The 17,059-nt window shown below is 44.3% G+C and overlaps 1 long non-coding RNA gene across 1 annotated transcript; it reads left to right on the top strand.

The window, feature by feature from the left end:
- The first annotated feature begins 416 nt into the window (after positions 1-416).
- LOC142829122 (uncharacterized) lies at positions 417-8,880 on the top strand. The gene is made up of 3 exons (XR_012903420.2): positions 417-1,593; positions 4,742-4,826; positions 5,053-8,880. It is a non-coding gene; the product is annotated as an uncharacterized LOC142829122 (long non-coding RNA).
- The last annotated feature ends 8,179 nt before the right edge of the window (positions 8,881-17,059 follow it).

Here is a 17,059-nt window from a genome sequence, read left to right as displayed (position 1 = left end):
GCCAAGCGCCTCCAAAGAGCGTATTATCCGCCCCCTTTAACACTTCCATAAACTTCCACCAGGGAAAGCTTTCAGCCATCTCCAGATAAACACTCGGCTACTTTCCTTTCAGCAGACTCGATGCTAAAGGTCACCCCCCAGGAATTGTTCTTGGAATGCACAGAAAATCAGATTTTCCGCCCCCATTAAGGCCCGATATGTAAGAAGAGTTAAATATTAAATCCCCCCTCTTCCATTCATCCGGCAGTACCTGCCTGAGAAGCGGTTTGCCCACACCACCTCTTCTCCGTTCGCACATGCAGAGAGTGCCAGCGGTCTGTCAGCTAAAGCTGGTAGTCTCTAATCTGGGTAGGAGGGGAGAGAGAGGGTCTCCGCGTTGCAATAACGTGACATTTCTGAGGTTTGTCCGCAGCAAATATGCCCGGAGATATATAGCTTTGGTAAAAGGACTGGTAAGGGGGGCGATTAAAGCATGCGAATCGCGATGCAGTATCCAAGCTAATAGAGTTTTATCAGTGAATGATTTTATTCCTGGAGACGTGACACCGCCTTATCTTTCCACTGTCCGGGGTGCGGATGGGTGTCTCTGAATATCGAGGTAGCTTTCAGCGGCAGAAGTTTGTTCCCGCAGTTTTGCTCGGGAACAAAGAAAGAAAGTGCCCAGCATCTCTAGGTTATAATGAAACTAAGTGTTAATAAAACTAGCGCGGAGAGCCCAAACATTCCCTTTTACAACCACATTTCGGGGAGGGAACATTTGCCGTGAGCAAAACGTTGCATGTAAAAGTCAAAACAGTGTATTCTCTGGTCATGCCTAAGTCCCAAGAGAAGGGTTATTTTGTAAATAATCAAAAGATAGACAAAATCCCCCTCTCTCTCCAATAATATTGTACTTACTGACGGTTCAAAGTAAACGCCAAGTGCCTAAATTTAGCCCTGACATTACAGGCAAAAATCGACGGGAGTTTTATCTAATGAGTTAGGGAACAAGCTCTTTGTACACGCTTTTTTTTAAAAAAAAATCCACACGTTAAAAGAGCCCCACTCGGCTTCCGAGCAACTTGACCGAAGCTTTTCAGCATAAATCTATCAGCCTCATGTTTGTTCTCACTGAAGATATAGTTGGGGCTAAATATATAGCCAGACTCGCCTTTTCAATCCACACAACGAAAAATGTGTGTATGGTTAAAACGGTGAGACACAGAGGGACTGGGGACTGTTTATTAAGTCAAAATCGGCAAATATCTGTAGCCTTCCTAGGGTACCTAGGTAATCGGGATAGCTAAGCGCGGGTTTTCACTACTTGTTTCTTTTCTTCCCTGGACATTTTATACCGAGGATTCTACCACAACAGAGAACATTGGGAACAGGAGTAATCATCCAAATACCTTCTGATCCACTAATTAAAGGGATAGGTATTTGGCTCAATCACTGCTCCCAGAGAACGGGCTTAACGGGGCCAAAACTATAACCTCCAACTCTTTGCTCACGAACTCTTTTCACTGGGACTCGAGAGTAACTATAAACTCATTGACACGAGCTCAAGAGGCATGCTCCGAAGTCCACGGACCGACGTCTTGTGCCTTCAGTGGGGTATGGATCAGTCCCACAATAGTGGACGCTTCTCTCTCGCTGCATTTTTACACACTCCCGCTCTTAAAATAATTGTATTCATTTAGGAAATGTCAGAATTAAGGGTGGTTGTTGTTGTAGAGGGATAGAAACTCAGTTTTCCGGGGCAGCTATAACTTAACCACGAGCCAACTCCATTGTTCCCTGCCTTCATTCACTACTAGCCACCGTTCACCTTCTGTAACAATATGAGGTAAGGTCCCATAGACACAACTTGATTTATCCCTACTGCAGCTCCATGCTTTGCCCTGAATGAGGCAAGGGGAAGGGAGAGGGCGGAGGTGAAACAGTATATGACCATGTGATTAAATAAGGTAGCTCAATGCCTGCACACAAGGGGGCTGATGTAAGATTTCATTGGAAATTTGAATTCCAGGATTTCCTAACTTCTGGGTGCATGATTCTGCAGCCTTAATAATGTTCTTAGAGAGAGAGAGAGAGAGAGAGAGAGAGAGAGAGAGAGAGAGAGAGAGAGAGAGAGTTTGTGTGTAATTTCCTATTTTTTAAAAAGCAATTTGAATCCTCCCCACCCACCCCCCAAGTGATTCTATCGTGTTGTCACCCACTTGGTTCATCAGCAGTGTGGGTTCACTCAGATCTACTGCCCAGAGCACTGCCCCTTGAGCTAATCAAGTAACTGATAGCAATAGTAGGTTGTTATCCTCTCTGTAAGCCAGTGCTAGGGGGAGTGGGCAGTTTGGGTTCACAGCTATTTGCTGACAGCAGAGGAGTGATGAGTGTTGGGCTCCATTCCAAGCTCTGGAGAGGAGTGTGCTCTATGGACTCTTCTGCCTGTTAACCCCAAGCTTGATCCCTTTTGTACTCTGCACCCTTGCCAATTTTCCATTCCTGCCTCTTCCTCTCCCCTCTGTTCCTTGTCCTAGACCCAATCTCTATCTACCTAGTTCCATTCCCCAATCCTCAGGCTTCTGATCACACTCCCAGTTTCCTTGCCATGCCAGTTCTAGTTTCCTCTCACAGGTTCATTGTCCAAAACTTAGTATCAATCTACCCTTCCCCCCATACATGTTCCTAATCTCTCCCTGCGCCTCACTCTTGATTTCCTTGTCCAACCAGTGCAGACATCATTCCTCTGCCATCCCTCACCCTGGTTCCTTGTCCAAGCCTCCCAACACCATGGCTTTGTGTGTCCCAGTCTCTTTACTCAGCCAGTCTCCATCCTGTACCGCAGCTCCTTGTCAGATCTGTCTCCCCTGACACCTCTGCTCTCCTCACACTGATTCCTAGTTCCAGTTTCCTTATCCAGCCAGTCCATGGCTCCTGCCCTTCCCCAATTACATGTCTGATTTCAATGTTCCGTGTTCCACCCTGTTTCCTTTACTGGCTCCCAGCCCCAGTCTCCTTGCCAAACAGTTCCAGCCACTCCTCACGCCCCGCTCCCAGTTTCCCTGCCCAAAGAGTTCTAACCTACCTTCCCTCCAACCAGCTTCCAGTCCCAGCCTCACCTCCCATCTCTTTCCTTCCAATCTTCCTGCCAGGTCTAATTTTTTATAGAACCAGCCATCTGCTCCCAATTTACTCCTTTTCTCTCTCTCCTGGTCCAGCTTTTATCCTCTCTTCATTTGAATAAGGTGGTTTCTTCCTCTAAGCTGCCTCTGTGACAGTAGGTGAGTCACAGAGAGCAGAGGTGAGACAGGCTCCCTTCTCGCAGTTCCAGTGACTAGACCCACGCCAGACTGGACTAGCTCATAGCGACCATTACAAGGAAAATCCTGCTTTGCTTTGCAGTGCTAGGCTGGAGCATACATGCTTAGTTGATCTGTGGACATAACACATACCCAGTCTGGTCAGCACTAGGAGCTGTGAGAGGCTAGAGTATTCTCAGTCACTCTGTGGGGATGGCACATGTGCAGTCCGATCGCACGTAAGAGCTAGGAGGGAATGGAGCATCCTCAATTGCTCATTGGGGATGGCACATGCAGGCTGGTAAGAAATTGTACAAAACTTGCTGAAGTAGGGGGGACAAAAGGGGGCACTTGCACAGGGGCCCAGCATTTCAAAGGGGCTTTGCACTCCCAGCCACCACTGCTACTGCAGCTACAGTGGCAGCTAGAGCCCCAGGCCCCTTTGAATTGCAGTGGAAGCACTGCTCTGCTGCTCTGTGGGGCTCTGAGGGTTGTGGGGGTGGGCCCAGAGCCATGCTCTGGGCGGTGCTAAGGACTGACTGCCCTTGGCCCTGCCTCTTCTACCTGAAGTTCCTTCCCTTCCAGGACATGAAGCCAGCCTCTCACATATTGCCTCTGGGTCCATGGTGGCTGCTGGCCCCACTGGCATTAAGAGCTATCAGAGATTTGAGCATGCTCAGTGACAATGGACTCTGGAGATTTTAAAGGCTAATATTGAAGAAGGCTATATTGATCATGTGTGACTTGCATTTTTTTTAACTTTGCGAGATCTGGAGAGATTTTGGGGGATAGCAGAAGGCATGCCCCTAACACAAATGCTGCCACAGCCAAATTCAAGTCTTGCTTTAAACTATCAGGATGTTCAAGGTGTTCAAAGAAAAGCTTACTAGTATTTATTAATATTGGTAAAACACTGTGGATTTTTTTCCTTAGTTTTGCTCTTCAAGAGGGCTGAACTGTTTTGGATGAAATTGTACAAAGCATTTCCCCTGAGGCAGATACCCAGCATGTACAATTTTGGCAGATTCAAACACTTGATTATATCATAAGCACCAGTGTCCAAGTAGCATGCTCAAACACACGAATATCTTGCAAAACCCAACAGTTAAGGCATTTTTTACACCATTAACTGTACAGTGTGGCGTGCATTTATCAATAAAACAAATGTAATATTTGGAGGGAGGTCCTGCAGTTTCAGATACTGATGTATCTATTCAGTATGCCAACATCTGTGAAAGTGCATATGAAAAGTACAACTGCAGCTAACTAATTAGAAAGCATCCCACATACTAAATAGAGATGCCAGAGGGATAGAGAAAATTTGCTAGCACACATTGGCCACCTAAGTTCATAGCTAAATTATTATTGGGAAAGTTGAGCCTTTTAGAGGAGAGCTAGCAGAGATAAACAGGCCTGGACATTTTTAGAGCATTTTACAGCTTTTCCTTTTCTCTTTTGAACAGAAAAAAACCCCATACTGTGTGGCTTTGTGTGTGGGTTTAAAAATAGCCAGGGTCCTTTCCTTAATGAAAAGCGAGAGAGAGAGAGGTAAGGATACAGACCATATCTATTAGTGGTTTTACAGACTTTACATTCAATTGTTTTTCTTGTCATGAAAAATTGTGACATGAAGTAATTATGTTTATATTTCTAACATTGTCTCTGTCTCAATTAATGAATTGTCTCGGTGCCAGGCCTCTGGCCAGAAGCTTTGAGGAGAAGCTTGCAAAATGTCCCACTTCGCCTATGCAACAATAATTGATGTGTCTTCCAGTTCACAGGTGAAATGCCACCCATCAGCTGACACCACTAGTGCCTAAGGAAGCTTTTAGATTCTTCTCCTTCACTACTGCCTGTAACTACTGCCTCCTTCCATGGCTGATGCTGGCACTGCAGCTGCTTGCAAGGCTTCTGCAGATTGCTGACTCTCCTTCTTCTGACCTCTAACTACTAGCCTTGGTAGGCGGTCAGTGGAGGTTGCTGGTGGCTTTCTCTGATCCTTGGGATGGAGCCCATATGGCTAGATAATAGCGCACACCTCTGGATGGCACCATCCCAAGAGGTGCTTGAGGGCATCTATTACAGGGAAATCATCTCTTCACAATGCCCCCCTGCATGCAAGCATCCAGTTAGAGGGCCAGATGGGGCCATACTAGCTGGTGTTATACTCCGCCCTTCATAGTCTTCCACACCACCTCAATGTCTTGCTTGTTAATAAAATGATCAGTGTTACATTTTCCAGATGACATAACGATTGGTGAATAATGAAGACGGGTCTGTGATTCTGAGCAATCTACATGACTGGGAACACACAAACAATATGCATTTTAAAATGGCTAAAGATACATGTCTGTGTCTAGGGAAAAAGCATATAGGACAGCATAGGCAACCAAAAATAGGGCATTGGTCACCCCACACTTCCCAGTGCAGTAGGAGGGTGCAGACAGTGGAGTTGCAGTTGGAATCCAACCCCACTCCTTCCTTTCCCTCCCAGAGCTGGAACACCATGAATCAGCTGGAGACAGAGCATGGATCAGGCAATTTGTGTGCTCCAAAAGTGCTGGGAGAGAGGGGGCATGGCATAGGATATGCAGGGCTCTATGCTCCAGTAGAAATGGGTGGGGAAGGTCCACAGACCACAGGTGGAGTCCCAGTGGGCCGCATGTAGCCCATGGGCTGCAGGTTGCCCACCACTGATGTAGGCCATCCATACAGGATAGGGGACTGTATCCTGGGAAATCATGGATCTGAAAAAGATTTTGGGGATAATGGCAGCTAATCAGATGAATACATGCTCCGAGTGCCAAAAAAGCTAATGAGATCCCGGGATGCATAAAAAGAGGAATCTTGAATCGAACTAGAGTGATTATTTCATCTCTTTGATATTAGTGCAACAGCTGCTGAAATACTGTGTCCAGTTCTGGAGCCCACAGTTCCGAAAAAATTATGATAAATTGGTGGGAGTTCAGCAAAGAGCCAGAAGAATGATTGAAGAATTAGAAAACTTGCCTAATAGTGATAGACTCAAGGCACTCAATCTATTTAACATAAGAGAAGATTAAGTGGTGACTTGGTGATAGTTTAGGCCATGTCAACACAGAGAGAGTAGGTTGAATTTATTAAGAACATTTTTTAGCACCTGATTTTGTAAAGTAAAAGGTGCATGTCCCCACTGTGTACAGAAATTTGATGAAGTAGACCAAGTAGCATGGCCCCAGTAGGGCGGCTGTTCTTGACTTTGAGAGTGATGCACTATAGGTAGCTATTCTACAGTGCCTATATCCCTTTGCAGTCTGGGTTATGCTTCCAGTGCATGCTGAGACCAAAACTGTGAAGCGGGTGATTCTGGGTACAGCATCAATTCTCTCAATACACTCATTTCCTTCTCCCCAAGCCCTGCTTGACAGCAATGGCAAATAGTCTTTTTGCATCCTTTTCACCTTGGGTTATCCGTGCAGATACCATAGCAGCATAAGCATGGAAACAATCATGGATCCCTTTGAACATCAAAGCATTATGATAATGATATTAACCATGATGAGCCTTGTGCTGGAGTATATCCGGAGCATATCCAGGATCTGTCAGAACGAGGACAAATCTGAGAAGGCCATGAACATACTCTTCTGTGAAGCACTTGAGTTGAGCAACTAGTAAACGCCACCAGCATTCACTCCTCTAGACACAGTGGAATTCTAGTTCTGATGCCATCAGACAAACACAGACTGGTGGGACCGTATTGTGATGCGGTTATGAAATGATTGGCAGTTGCTGCACAACTTTCGTATGCACAAGGCCGCTTTCATGGAAGTTTGCAAATGGCTTTCCCCAACCCTGAAGTCCACGAATACTAGAATGAGAAGCATGTGGCAATTGCTCTGTGGAAGCTTACAACAGCCACCAATCAGTTGGGAATCAATTTGGAGTGGGGACATCAACAGTGGGGAGCTGTTGTGATCCAAGTAGCCCAGGCAATGAATACCTTTCTGCCACAGGGGGTAGTGGCTCTGGAAAATGTGGCGGACATAGTGGAGACTGTGGTGGGGTGATAGATAGAATGCACATCTCTACTTTGGCACTTGACCACATCCAAGGAGTGCATAAATGGCAAGGGGAACTTCTCAGTGGTGCTGCAGGGATTGGTGGATCACAAGGGCCGTTTCACTGACATCCACATGAGATGGGTGGGAAAGGTGCATGACATGCACATCTTTAGGAACCCTGGCCTCTTCGGTAAGCTGCAAGCTGGAACTTCTTTCTCAGACTGGATAAGTATCATTAGAGACATTGAAGTATCAATAGTGATCCTTGGTGCCCCAGCCTACCCCTTGCTTCCATGGCTCATGAAACCATACACTGGAAGCCTGGACTGCAATGAGGAGCAGTTCAATTGCAGGCTGCACAAGTGCAGAATGGTGGTAGAATGTGCTTTTGGGCATTTAAACAGAAGGTTCTGCATTCTACTGACTAGGTTAAACCTCAGTGAATGCAACATTCCCATTGTGGTGGCAGCCTGCTGTGTGCTCCATAATAACTATGAGAACAATGGGGAAAGTTATCTGGGGGTAGGGAGAGGGCAGCAAGGCACAGCACCTAGCCAGGGATTTTGAGCAGCCAAACACCAGGGCAATAAGGACAGCACAGTGAGGGGCAGTGCAAATCAGGCTTTAAAAGACAGTTTTATGAATGGCCAGTTTTGCGAGTCATGCATGTTGCTTTCAACAAGGTGCCCCTGCATTCAGTGTGCTTGCCTGTAAATCCCCTCTCCCCTTCAACACAAGCTATAAAAGGACTGTTGTTCAGAGATCATGCATTTTTATTCAGGGAACACAGCAGGAACAGAAAAGGAGTCCAGGGCAGAAGCGTTGGGATGATGATCACAATTGCAAGGCCAGTCTTTTGCTTTGTGATGCATCCCTTGAGTGTGAGGCTGCCCTTGACTCCCCCCCCCCTCCGCCTCCATGGTCCATTGCCCCTGGGAGAGGAGGCTATGGAACTTGGTGAGGAGGGAATGTTGGGCTACAAGGGATGGAAAGGTGCCTGTGCATGTACGCATTCTGGAAAACCTACCATGCGGTCCATCACATCTGCACTCTCTCCTGATTCCTCATTTCCAGTTTCCTGCATGCCCTCCTGTCCTCACGCTCCACATATAGCTCCTCTAGCAGTGCACGCCTCCATTCACGTAAGCACTCCCTAGACAAATGAGTGAATTGCATTGACTCCTTGAACATTTCATCCCTATTTCATTTTTGCCCATGGATTGTGTCAGCTTGGGGAGTGTGCAGCAGGGTCACTACTTTACCTGCTGTAATGAAAAGTGAAGGGCAGACTTTTCAGAAGATACATTGTAGAGCATATACCTAAATCTGTTAGAATAAAAGGAACGTTTGTCTAAAGACGATAGAGATGTGCTATGTACAAGACCACAATTATGCTTTTTAAATAGCCACTATGCAGCAGGTACAATTCAAAGATCTTAGGGAAGCTGCTGGACTCTATTTGTGGCAGGGAGCGTAAGGGACGGGCCAGGACTTGAGCCTACAGGAGTGAGTGAGTCCAGGAATGGTGGCAGAGCAGGGCTCATGTGACGCCTGTATGTTCAGCGCGTGTGCGCGTGCACACACACACACACACACACACACACACACACACCCTTTGCTGGAGAGAGCAATTTTCCCTTCCTGCAGGAGCAGACAGCTGGGAGGGGAAAAGAGGTCTGGGCATGGCAGCAGGGCAGGAGCTCACATAGCACCTCTATGCTTGATATCCCCCATTTGCCAGGAGTGTGCGAGAGTGCAACTTTCCCATCCCACAGGGAAAGATGAGAGGGAGGGTAGAAGGTCCAGGTATGGGAGGGCTGATTCTGGCAGCTTTTAATACATTTAAAAAGCATGAGCTCAGAAGGGGGACTGGGCACAAGCTGGGAATCAGCTGATTCCTGGTTGTGCCCCATCCCTGCTACACCTCTGCCTCCCCTGTGGAGATGGTCCTGGGGTGGGAACAGGCTTTTAAGCTGCCCCCCGCCCAGCACCGGCTCCTGCTCCCCTGCTTGCTTCCTCTCTCTGATAGAATACAGAAGTGGGGCAAAAATATGAGGTAGTAAGAATGAGCACTGTAATGCAGATATGATTGAGCTCTTCATTTAGCTACTCTCTAAGCCTCTTTAAAATTGTATTTCTCTCCTCTCCTCTTCCATTCATCAGGGTGTATGTTTGTACTGTTGGTTTAGCAAAAGGGTAAAAATGTTTTAATTTTAGAAGTGCTGCACCTAACTCCAGCAGGAAAACTTGTGCTTGATCTCAGCCCCTCTCAGCTACAGCTAACTTTGAGCACTACTCAGTTTCTTATTGGTGCCAAGACAATTGGTGCCTTTATTAAAATCCTATGCAGAAAAACCAGAGGTGGATGAGGGCCAGATCCTCTGCTGCAATACATTGGAGTAGTTGTGGTGACTTCAATGGACTACACTGATTTATACCAGCTGAGCTTCTGGCCTAATACACATAGAAACCAAACTACGCTTCTCACCCCTAGACACAGTCCCTCTAGGTCAGGAGTGAGGTAAACAGAATGAGGGTGATGGAGGTCAGTTTGAGCTGCTGTACTATGTGCGCTGCGTGTTCTGTTCACCAGAAAGAGGACTTCAATTTGCAGGGCTGTGACTCTGGCACTAATTTAAAAGAGGAAAAAACTAAAGTAATTAAATAAAATCCAACAATTGCTACAAAGTAACGAGTGGTTTCTGTATGGCAGCTGCTAGGGTTGTGTTCTGTCTGTCAATGACATATATGAAAACTTAATTTATAAACCACTGCATTTGTTTGTTTTAAAGGTGAATATGTAGCTGCTCAAAAACATTGTTACCACAGAGCTAAGTTTGTCCATTAGTACATCCTGTCCTTTCAGAACATACAGTGGTTGCACTTAAACCTCCGAAAACAAGGAAATGAAGAGCTAATCGCAGGCATCGAAATTTTTTGCAGCCCGCCCCTACATTTTTATAAATATTAAAGTGTGGCCCACTAGCCACTCGGAGCATGTGGCCAAGTACAGATCACAGCCGGTCGACCAGACGCTTTGCACACGGCATCATAGTGACTGCTCACAGCCAGCCAGGCCGCTCTGCACTGGGCACTCCAACATGTGCTCATGGCTGGCTGGCCGGCTCTGCACAGGCATCAAGCACCTTCTCACAGCTGGCCGCTCTGCCCATGCCACCCCAGTGCCTGAAGAAATGTGCGGCGGTGGCTCTAGAACCCAGGCATTAGGTTGGGGGGGGGGTCTGGGAGTGCCTTGGTCTGGGGATGGGGGGAAGGCATTAGATTGGGGATGCCTATCTCTGGGGAAGGGAGGAGGCATTAGGTTGGGGGGGCTGGGAGTATCTGGCTCTGGGGAAGGGGAGAGGCATTGTGTTGGGGGTGTGTGCCTGGCTCTGGGGGAGGGATGAGGCATTGGGTTAGAGCGAGGGGGGACTCTGGGGGAGCAGAGGGAGATTGGGTTAGAACAGGAGTATGGAAGTGCCTGGTTCTGGAGGAGAAGAGGGGGATATTTTGTTAACATTTTGTTTTTTATTTATTTATTCCCAAATAAAATCACAAAATGTATATTAATTTGATATCAATAAATATGTCAATGTTTTGCAATTGCACAAATAATTATATGTTTATGCAACATCTCAAACTTACAAAGGATCTGAAATTTTCACAGAAGCCTGTTCTATTTGATTAACCACGGTCTATACTTGTTTTTATTTCAACAAAACAAGTTATGTATCATATAAAAAATTAAAAAGTACCTTAAATATATATTTAAATTAAAAAATATTTTATATGAGCAAATAACACTTTTACACATCAAATTATTGTATTATATTAAAACAAGATCTGAAAAATTATTATATAAAATATACTCAAAACAAAAATATAATTGGGTATGGCTACACTAGCCACCCTAATTCGAACTAGGGTGGCTAATGTAGTCATTCAAAGGGAGGAAGAATGGTAGCTTGAATTAAGAGTGTTAATTCGAACTACTTAGCCCATGTTGCGTGTAGCCGCGGGCAGGTAGTTCGAGCTACCGGGCATTTAAAAATGGCAGCGCCCAGGAACAAGCAAATGATGCCAGGGATATGTAAATCCCGGGCTTCGTTTGCAAGTTCGAATGCCTAAATTAGCCACCCTAGTTCAAATTAGGGTGGCTAGTGTAGCCATACCCAAGATAAATAATTATGACTTTCCCATAGAAGTACATTTTCTTTGGTGGCCCTGAAAGCTATCAGTTTTTGTTTGTGTGGCCCTCAGTAGGCTTCAAGTTTGATATGCCTGAGCTAAGGTATTTGCCACTTCTGGAGTGCACCCTTAGCTCTTCCCTCTGCCGCTGGCCATTGTCATGTGGAATGTGTCAGTAAGGCGGGGGAAGAGGGCAAGATGCCATAATAAGTAGATATGGAGATGTTCTAAAAGAATGTGCCCTCATTTGTGTTGTGGGCCACAGAATTGAATTCCAGCATTTAACTGTCTTCCATATGTTAGGTGTAGCTGTGTTAGATGGTGGAGGGAGTAACTGGAGCAATGTGGCAGAGCAGTTATTGTGTTACGACAAAAGGTGGATCTGTATTTTGAAGGCTCTAGTATGCCTCATTTCAATGTTGAGCCTTGCTGGATGGGTCTGCAGAAGTGTTGGAAGGTTTCCTCATTACATGGGAAATGTTAGATGTCTGGCAGCATATAAGAATGTGAGCTCCTACACTTTCTAAGGGTAAGTGAAGACTATGTATTAGAAGGAGTTTTGCTATAAGAACTCAGTGATATTCTTAGTAATAGAGTTCACTGGGAAAGGCACACACATTAAAAGGCTGGATGAAAAACACCTTGACAGTCCATTAACACTTCAAATACATAATCTTGAAATATGATGTTAATGAGACATTAAGTGCTGAAGTCTAACACTTGATTATTTTAACATGTATCCGACGGGCAGAGGCTATTTGGGATTACATTGGAAAGCGTGAGAAATAAAGCAGGGGGAAGCGATTAACAAAGCTGGCTGTTATGCCTACTGGAAGGGAGAAGCATTAGAAAAGTTCTGATGGGCTCAAAATGCATCTGTTGTAAAGATGGTGAAAAAAAATAGGGAGGAAGGAGAAAAGCAGCAGCATTTTCACTTCTTCCTGCCTTCAGTAGCTGTCACAGTAATAAAAGTTCTGGATAGGAGAGGGAGAGAAGGTTTGGGGGTATTTGGCTAACAGTACATCTACAGTGGAATAAAGGTATATCTACATTCCATAAATATCTGTGGCTGGCCCAGGTCAGCTGACTTGGGCTTGAGGGCTGTTGAATTGCCATGTAGACATTTGGACTTGGGCTGAAGCCTGAATGTCTGGAGAAATTTTTAGCCCTGCAGATTGAGCCCCCTAACTCTGAGTCAGCTGACACAAACCAAAGACCCAACACTGTTATTCCTAACTAGGAATTCCCACTGAACTCAGGGAGTAAAATCTTGTTTCTGGAGAATTTTTACCATTAACTGCCAGGGGTCCTGGATTTCCTCCAGGGACTTTTGTCTGAATAAAAGCTGGAGGACGGAGCTCAATATATGTGATGCTTTAACAAAATAAGTTCAAATGCACCACAATACTAAACACATCATTTATCGTCTAAGGCCACTACATTAACATAAAATAAACTTTAGGATGGTGTAACTATAATGCTGTAGTTTGGGAATAAAGGCCAAATTCTTTCCCATTGCAATATTGATGATCATGTTGGCTTGACATCAGGGATGATGTTTGTCCAGTAAGATTAATTTTTTACTTTTAAGAAAATAAATAGAAATTGAGTTATGATAGCCCACATTATTTTTGGTTTAAAAAAGCTGTACAAACTTTAATTCATCCTCTCAACTGCCCTATAAATTATAGGTTAATAAAATGTTACAGCTAGCAATGGTTATAACATCTCGGCATTTTGACAAAAATGCAAGGTGGTAGGAATCCTTAAATATTTTGACAACACTTTTGTCCATGGGTTCCCCCACCTGAGGCATGTTGATTGTGAACAAAGACAGAAGGTGAAATTCTGACTAAGGAAGTTAAGGACTAGTCGACTACCTGATAAGCAAATGCTTACTGGATAGATGTGTCAACTAGTCGCTCTCCCCACCCCCACTGTTTCTATCAGATAGAGACAGCAAACGGGGGGGAGGAGGAAGAAGGGGTATTTCAAAGAGGCAGTGCTGCACAGAGCCCAGGGTCCCAGGCTCCATGCAGAACTGCTGCTTTGAAATGCCACAGCGGCGTTTCAAAGGGGCAGTGTCACACAGTTGATCCCAGGACTCCCTCTGGCACTGCCCCTTTGAAACATTGCTGTGGTTTTCAAAGTGGCAGTGCCTCATGGAGCTGACCCTGGGCTCCGTGCGGTGCTGCCCCTTTGAAATGCCACCTCAGCATTTCAAAGGGGCAGTGCCAAAGGGAGCCCGGGATCAGCTGTACAGCACTGCCCCTTTGAAAAGGTTTGGCCACATTTCAAAGGGGCGACGCCACATGGAGCCCGGGGTCAGCTGGAGTCCTAATGGTTCCCAGGCTCTGTGTGGCACTGGCATTTTGAAATACTATGGTGGTGTGTCAAAGGGGCGCAGTGGCACATGGAGCTGATCAGCTGTGAGATGCTGCCCCTTTCAAACGCCGCCACAGTGCCACGTGGAGCACGGGGTCAGCTGGGGAGTCCCCAGCTGCTCCTGGGCTCCTTGCAGTGCTGCCCCTTTGAAATGCCACAGCTCCATTTCAAAGGGGTAGCGCTGCTCTATCAACTATTTTGAATAGTGGATACAAAAATTCATTGACTATTCAATTAGTGAATTACACTATACTTAACATCCTTAATCGTGCCCCTATTGGCTCCCTCTTGGACTTTTGCCATTGACTTCAATGGGGTCAGGATTTCACTTAACAAGATTAAGTGACATGGCCAAGAGCACTGAGATTAAGGCACAGCTATGCTTCAGAGATTAAGGCAGAGCTATGCTTCGAAGTTGGAAGCATCTGTTTCTTGATCTCATGCACTCTCCTCTCACCCAGGATGCCTTGCAGGGAGAAAGAGGATATGTCAGCTACTAAGAAAGCTAAAATGTAGTCTTGTACACACAAACATATACACAGAACCCCCTCTTTTTACAACTCTACCAATTGCAACACAATAGCTGGTGGCATCATCATTGTAATACTTACATTATGTTATAGATACATAAAGCTATTGTGCCTTAGAAAAGAAGGCATGTCTCTTTATCTTTATTTTATTGGTGACAAATGTGAGGCACAGAGGAGTTAAGTGACTTGCACAAACTTATAAAGCTAATTCATGTCAGTACTGTGAGCACAATTCAGGTTGTTTGGTGCTTGGGTCTTTGCCTACCCATTGGTCTTAAGTCTCGCACTGTGACCTAATTTTTTTCACTGCCTTCCTTTGAATAGTAAAAGAATTGAATAGCTCTTTGCTCATTCATTATGGTTTCACTATGTATTTTAATGTGACTAAACAGTGATGTCATTATCAATAATACACAGTAAATATGTTTCTTTGGCATTGTCAGAATAATGCCCAGGCATTTTTGTCTATTTTTACTTTTAGCAAGTGTACCAATATCACATGGGAGGGGAAATGACGTCTTCTCCAAGGTTCAGAGAAGAAAATAAATTGAAAACCATTCAAAAAGGTATTTGTTTTTTCCAAAACTTTCATTCTGTTCCATGGCAGTAACTAAAGCATTTTGGCCAAGATTTTCAAAATTGGATGCCAGCAATTAGGCTCCTAACTCCATTTTTTGGCATTTAAAGAAGTGGTCTGGCATTCAACAAAGTTAAGTATACTAGCTTCCCTCAGCAGTCAATGGAAGCTGTTGGGTTCTCAGCTCTTTTGAAATTCAAGACACTTAGGACTTGATCCTGCACCATTGAGGTGAACAGGAGTAGGAACAGGATCATAATTGGGTGCCTACAGGTGGATTTAGGAGCTTACCTTTAGGTACCCATTTTGAAAAATGTATCCTTGTGGTATAATGTCTGGAACGAGTTCAATTATCTTGCCTGTTGTAAAATATGTGTGGATACAGGCTATTCAGATGTGACAGTAGGCTAAATTTTAAGTGCGAGACAACTATATTCTTGCATGCCAAATGAGGAAATACCATTTGCCAGCCTAACATTTTTACTATTCTGTTCATAATTCTTGTGATGCATCTTGCATACTTTGTCCCTCTGGCAGATGTGAACAAGAAAATGAAAACTATAAAATCCACATAAAAACTCCTCTGCCCTTTGCATGTGTTTGTCTTTTATCTGTGCTAAGTTCCTGCTTATTTTTGGCTGCCATGACAATACATTTGCTGCTATACTTTGCTTTTGAGGTAGCCATAGAACTCTGACACAAGAGGTGATTCAGGTAATGCGGATTACAGTGCTTATGGGTTCACATATATGCAAGAAGCCTTTAGATTACAAAGTCATAACTGGGTATTATGAGAGGAGGCATCTAAGTAGCTCGTCGTATGTCTCTGCTTACATATTTCACATTGTGACATGACAGATGTGAAATACTGTTTCCAGTTATGTTACAGAAATGAAAAATTCCTTTCCCACTCCCTTCTGCATCCCACAACCTGGCAGCAACAGTCTGGCCAACATCCACAGTTTAATGTATTTGTAAATATCACATATATATTTCCAGCAATGATCTATTTCCAGTAGTTTTCCCTTTCTGCACTGCTAATAAAAAGCTCTGTTGTTTCTTAATGATACATAATTCAGGATACTTTAGTTTCTCAGCCAACCAAAAAATAAACGAGCTGGGTTGTTTTTTAAACACAGTACATTTGGTTTAGCAGTTAAAGCAGGTATTGGAAAGTCAAGAAATCCTGCATTCTAGTCCCAGCTTTGCCACTTTGATCCTGATCCTCAAAAGTATGTAGGTGCCCAATTTCCACTGAAAGCAATAGGAGGTTTGCTGAATAGGGGTGGATTTAACCATGTGCTTCAGTGTTTTGCTAAATGGGGATAGGAAGTCTAAGTTCCCAGTTCTGCAAAGAGTTATGCAGATACTTGACTTTACATTAGTAGGACTACTCAGAGTACAGAAAGTTAAGCATATGCCTAAATCATTTTGGGATCTAGTTTGAAGTTTGAAGAATCTTACTGGAAAACCCCATATTTATTTGATATTCTCTTCTTTTCCCCTGTGAAAGGACCTGTCAGCTTCACTGTGCATATTATGATTTAGAACAGTAATTCTAAATAAGTGCTTACAGAGTTAAAAGCAAAAAATAATAAAAATATAACAAAATCTCTATCTTTTATCGGTATTGTTACAAAAAAATCTTCTCTTTAAAAAACTGCCAACAATGTTTTCATTTCTGGGAAACTGCACAGACAAGTCTGCGGCCAACTCTTTTGTCTTTATATTTCCAACTGTTCTGGTTTACTTCTTCTGTTTCCCTGTCAAAAATTGCCCTTTTAGTCCCAGTTTAGCTAAGGGTGATGGGAAGTTTACTACTTGATCTTTTCCTTTATTTCAATGTTTTGAATTGTAATTAGCATTTTTCCAGTACTCGTGCTTTATTCCCCAAATGCAGGCCCTTTTACAGAGCTGTTTCAAGTAATAAAAGAGCTGTCATTTCATTCTCCACAACCAGCCATGCTGCCTGTTCATTCTCTTTCAAATGCTTTCATTCTTAGTCCAGTGAAATGAAATTATACAATTATGTGCCATTAAAAATACTGGGAAAAGTGTAAG

Source organism: Pelodiscus sinensis, chromosome 5, assembly GCF_052426305.1.
Source record: "Pelodiscus sinensis isolate ZL-2025 chromosome 5, ASM5242630v1, whole genome shotgun sequence".
Taxonomy (NCBI): Eukaryota; Metazoa; Chordata; order Testudines; family Trionychidae; genus Pelodiscus; species Pelodiscus sinensis.
This window is presented reverse-complemented; position numbering and strand designations above follow the sequence as displayed.